Source organism: Hirundo rustica, chromosome 5 (assembly GCF_015227805.2).
Source record: "Hirundo rustica isolate bHirRus1 chromosome 5, bHirRus1.pri.v3, whole genome shotgun sequence".
Classification (NCBI taxonomy): domain Eukaryota; kingdom Metazoa; phylum Chordata; class Aves; order Passeriformes; family Hirundinidae; genus Hirundo; species Hirundo rustica.
In genome coordinates this window covers 354,039-359,036 of record NC_053454.1, presented here as the reverse complement: position 1 = coordinate 359,036, position 4,998 = coordinate 354,039, and the positions used below count along the sequence as shown (strand labels likewise).

The window sequence follows — 4,998 nt, the reverse complement described above, 5'->3', positions numbered from 1 at the left end:
TGAGGGATGTTTGGAAGATGATGTTTGGGAGATGTTTGGGAGATGTTTGGGGGATGATGTTTGGGGGATGATGTTTGGGAGATGTTTGGGAGATGATGTTTGGGGGATGTTTGGGGCATGTTTGAGGGATGTTTGAGGGGTGATGTTTGAGGGATGTTTGGGAGATGATATTTGGGAGATGTCTGGGAGATGATGTTTGGGAGATGATGTTTGGGGGATGTTTGGGAGATGTTTCGGGGATGATATTTGGGGTACACCGACATCCCTTCCACGCTCCCAGGCTGTGTCCAGCCGCCCCCGCGGGATTCAATCCGCAGAGACTCGGGATCACGTCAGCGCCTCCACCTGTGCCTCGGGAAAGGCGCCTCATCCTTCCCGGGAGATAAAAGGGCACCGGCAGCAGTTCGCAGACAATACCCTCGTTAAGCACAATAGGCCTAACGAGCCTAATTAGCAGCGGGGAGTTCAAAGGCGTTTTACTCCCACCTCACCTCACTCTCCGTCAGCGTGGTTGGAGTGATGAGAGCCCCGTGTGCTTCCTGAGTGCTCTTCCCATCAAATCTCAACAGAACAAATCTTTTCAGCAGCTCTGAATAATAAGAAATGGGTTTGCAATTTTCCTCGAAGGTTTTGGGGCTGAAAAGTTTCTTTCTGAGGAGGAAGGGGTGATACTCCCGGGCACCCAGCAATCTCCAGGCGTTGGGAAGAAGGAGGATGTTCTCTTCTGTCTCCCAGCTGTCCAACCACGGACTGTAAATATTTCGTGGTGTTGTTAAACCAGCAGCCAAGCTGATGGGGCAGCTGGCCCGCTGCTGTGTGATCTGCTGGTTCACACACATCCATCCCCCAGCCCAGGGATATTTCATGGAGACTTCCGTCCAATGCTCAGGGATTACTAATCCAAGACACGGAGCCCCACCAACTACAAGTGTGCTGAATTCGGATTTCCAAACTGAGGAAAAACAGCTTTAGACACCTAAAAAGAGCCCCTAGATTTTCAGAAATTATTTTTTGGGTATTGATAAATTACAAAGAAGATTTTGGCAGTGAGCAGGAGTTCATTTTCCCCAGGATCATATCCTGTGTCACAGGGAGAGTGCACAGCTGGGAGAGCTCAGTGTAAGGAGCTGGGGAAGGGTCTGGAGCCCCAGGAGCAGCTGTGGGAGCTGGGAAAGGGCTGGAAAATTCCTGAGGGAGCTGGGAAAGGGGCTGGAGAATTCCTGAGGGAGCTGGGAAAGGGCTGGAGAATTCCTGAGGGAGCTGGGAAAGGGCTGGAGAATTCCTGAGGGAGCTGGGAAGGGGCTGGAGAATTCCTGAGGGAGCTGGGAAAGGGGCTGGAGAATTCCTGAGGGAGCTGGGAAAGGGGCTGGAGAATTCCTGAGGGAGCTGGGAAGGGGCTGGAGAATTCCTGAGGGAGCTGGGGCTGAGCCTGGAGAAAAGGAGGCTCAGTGGGACCTTGTGGCTCTGCACAAGTCCCTGACAGGAGGGGACAGCCGGGGGAACTTGGGATCTTATCCCAGGGAACAGGGACAGGAGCAGAGGGAACGGCCTCAGCCTGGGCCAGGGGAGGCTCAGCGTGGACAGCAGCAGGAATTTCCCCATGGAAAGGGGTGATTAGATATTGGCAGGGGCTGCCCAGGGAGGTTTGGAGTGTCCATCCCTGGAGGTGTCCAAGGAACACCTGGATGTGGCACTCAGGGCTCTGGGCTGTTTCACAGGGTGGGGATCAGGTCAGACTCGATGTCCATCCAACCTGGCTTTTCCAACCCCAGTGGCTCCGTGGTTCTGTGACTTGCCCCGGGATGCACGGCATGGCAAGGAGCCAGCAGTGGCCACAGCTGGAGGTGACAAGGCCAGGGCCTGAGGGGATGGGCCAGGCCCTGGGTGGCATCTGGAGCCTCCTGCCAGCAGAGAGAAGAGACGAGAGATGGGCAGGATCGGTCACCCTTCCCCTCATTGCTTACATTATTTACTTCACTGTTTTCTCTTCTCCTGGCAGCTGATTTGTCAGAGCAAGTGAAGCAGCTCGGGAAGCGTCGTGGCAGTGGCAGGGATATTACAGCAATTAGAAGGAGCCACAAACAGCTCCCTACGTCTGAAGCTGCTCACTGAAGCTGACAGGCCGCCTCTGCTGCTCCCCGAGCCCCAGACACAAAGCGGCCCCTTTCCCTTTCCAAAACGCCGCTTCCGTCCTTCCATCATTCCCAGCAAGGCTCCCGCGCTGGGATCGTGCTCCGGCAGACTGAAAGGGACCTTTCTCCTCCCCGGGAACCTCCCGCGGGCAGAGGCAGCACTGCTGGAGGGTGTCAGAGTGTGGAATTCAGAGACACGTCCTGGAGCCGCTGTCCTGGCTCTGCTCCAGCTGTCAGCGGGGATGGAGAGGTGGAACAGCGTGTGGCAGCCTCTGCTCCCGGCTCCTTTGAGGCGAGGGACGAGGGTCCCAAGCACAGAGGGTGCTCCCAGCCCAGCCCTGGCAGGTGAGGGGCACAGGAACGGCCCCAAGGCTCGGCTGGAGCTCGTTTCTGTGTTTGCCTGGGCCAGAGGAAAGGGAGAGGAGGTGCCACCAGGTCAGGACAGCAGGGATCAGCCCACGGCACTCTGGATGGGGCAGGAACCTGCTGGGATCTCTCCACAAGGTCTCTGACCCTTCCCAGGGCTCCCTCCCATTTGTGTATCCTCTAAGGGCTGGGATCTCACAGCAGCTCCGAAATCAGGACCCAGGGGATCTTCCACGCCCCCTCTCCTGCCGTGGGAGAGAACCAATCTCTGCACCCACCCGATCACCAACAGCCTGGGGACATGAGAGGAGAGGAGAGGAGAGGAGAGGAGAGGAGAGGAGAGGAGAGGAGAGGAGAGGAGAGGAGAGGAGAGGAGAGGAGAGGAGAGGAGAGGAGAGGAGAGGAGAGGAGAGGAGAGGAGAGGAGTTTTAGGTGCCCTCTTGGGGAATGGAGAGATTAGTGGGACTGGGAGAGGAATCGTGGAGGATCTTACACCAAGTGTGAGGAGAAGGAGTGTGCTGGTGGCGAGGAGCAGCAGCAGGGACACCCATGGGCACGGGGGGCTCTGGCCCTGGCTGGGCTCCGTTCCTGTGCCTCTGCTCCAGAAGGAAGCTCTGTCACTGGCACAGCTCAGCGAAGAGCCGCAGCAGCAGTGGAGGCGCGTGGCTGGGGAGGGCAGGGGCAGGGAGGACACGGGCGCGGGCAGGGGGCTGTGCTGCTGTGAGGAGAGGGGAAGGGGCCATTTCTCATTGTCTGCTCGGGGCACTGGCCTGAAGTGAGGGAGCTCTTCAGGTTGTGCAGAGGGATAACAAGGTGCTCTGGCAGGGGCTGCAGGCAGGTTCTGTGTTTTCAGAGACTGAGAACAAAAGGAGGGGAGGAAGGGCAGCCCTGGGGATAAATGCTCCATCCCTCCGCTGCCAGTGCTCACAGACCCCTCTCCTGAAACTGAGGCGTCCTGCACCCTCTCTGAAAGGTCAAGGCTCCTTCCAGCAGAAAAGAGTGGAGAATTCCTTCCCCTCCCCAGGAAAGTGCCAACATTGGCTTTCTCTTGCAAACCGGGCCAAAAAACATTGACGCTCCAAATTTTTCTTCAGCCTAGTAATTCCAGGAAACCCAGATATGCCAGAGAGTTTGGCTTCAGGAATTTCAGCCCACTGGAATCCCCAAATGAAGATGCTTTATCCCGAGTTCATTACCACGCTCCCCAGCCCTCTGCTGGAAGCCACATCCTTTGGCAATCTGCCTTTGGTCACTGGACACATTCCTTAGGACGCTGTTTTGCCCTCTGCCATCTCTGTGCTCCTGACCTTGATCCTTGGCTGAACTGCAGCGCAGCACAATCAGCCCTTGATCCCCACAGGGCATCGCTCGGCTCCGGCGGGACAGAAAAGGACAGAAAAGCCTTCTGCACTCTGAGAGACAAAATCCTTCAGCAAGGCAGCTCCCAGTGCAGCCTGAAATCTGGAGATCCCACTTTGCTGCTGCCACGGCCACAGGGGAGAGAGATGTCACTTGGGGCAGAAATCACAATGAAGTCACTTCTTCAAATCACAGCTGTAGTGGAGACCAGGCGCAAAATGAGACATTTCATTCTGCCGCCATATAAATCTGAAGTTTCTCTGCACCCCACTCAAATGGGTGAAAAAGCCCTCCTGAGTCCCTGTGACTGAAGGGTCCGAGGCTGGTTTCCTCAGTGATCCATCCAGCACAGACCGAGTTTCCCTCTCTGGGAAGCTGTGGTAAAAAATCCCTTTCATTTGGTGGATGAAATAAAACGGCAGCAGCTCTGTTTGGCTCTGTTTGGTCTGTCTGTGGGTGTTTTGGGGAGCCCTGTCCCAGATTTGTCCTCACTGGAGGCACGGCCAGGAGCTCGCAGCAGGGGAGGGTGGTTCCCTCCCACTGCTCAGCGCTGAGTGCCCCAGGCTCTGGCTCCCAGGCATCCACTGAAATGTTCACCCAAACCCAAGGTGGAAACTCCTGAATGCAGCCAGCCAGCCAGAGCAAGGGCTGACTATGGGAACATCTGGGCTGAGGTGGGAATTCCCCATGCTCCAGTTGTTCCCTGGATCATTTCAGGATGGTTTCTCCATGAAATGGAAATGCAGTCTCCTCCAGCGCCCCAGCTGGAGCTGTTCCCTCCCACAGGGATGGAATAAAGCAGTTTTTACTTAGGCTCAAAATATCCAAAGGAAAAACTTCTCCTTCATGGCCTGATCCCAGTTTCCACCAGGTCAGTGAAAAGCTTGGGGTGATTTCACGGGAGAAGAAGAATCTCGCTGCCTGCAGGTGCCTGGGGGCAGCAACCCCAAAGGTTTTCCTCGAACACAGCCTGCTCTGAACGTGGCAAACACGCTGGCAGCATCCAGGATCCAGAGAGCACGGCTGTGCTGCCAGCCTGGCTGCTGCCTCCTCACACCCTTGGCAGCACGGCCAAGAGCAGCTTCGTGTGGCTGAGGCAGCTGTCCATCTGCCCATCTGTCCATCTGTCCATCTGTCCATC

The 4,998-nt window shown here is 56.4% G+C and overlaps 1 long non-coding RNA gene across 1 annotated transcript; it reads left to right on the top strand.

Moving 5' to 3' along the window:
- The first annotated feature begins 515 nt into the window (after window positions 1-515).
- Window positions 516-4,251, top strand: LOC120753200 (uncharacterized). Its single transcript, XR_005701010.2, has 3 exons — window positions 516-1,119; window positions 2,000-2,477; window positions 3,593-4,251. It is a non-coding gene; the product is annotated as an uncharacterized LOC120753200 (long non-coding RNA).
- Window positions 4,252-4,998: the final 747 nt, after the last annotated feature.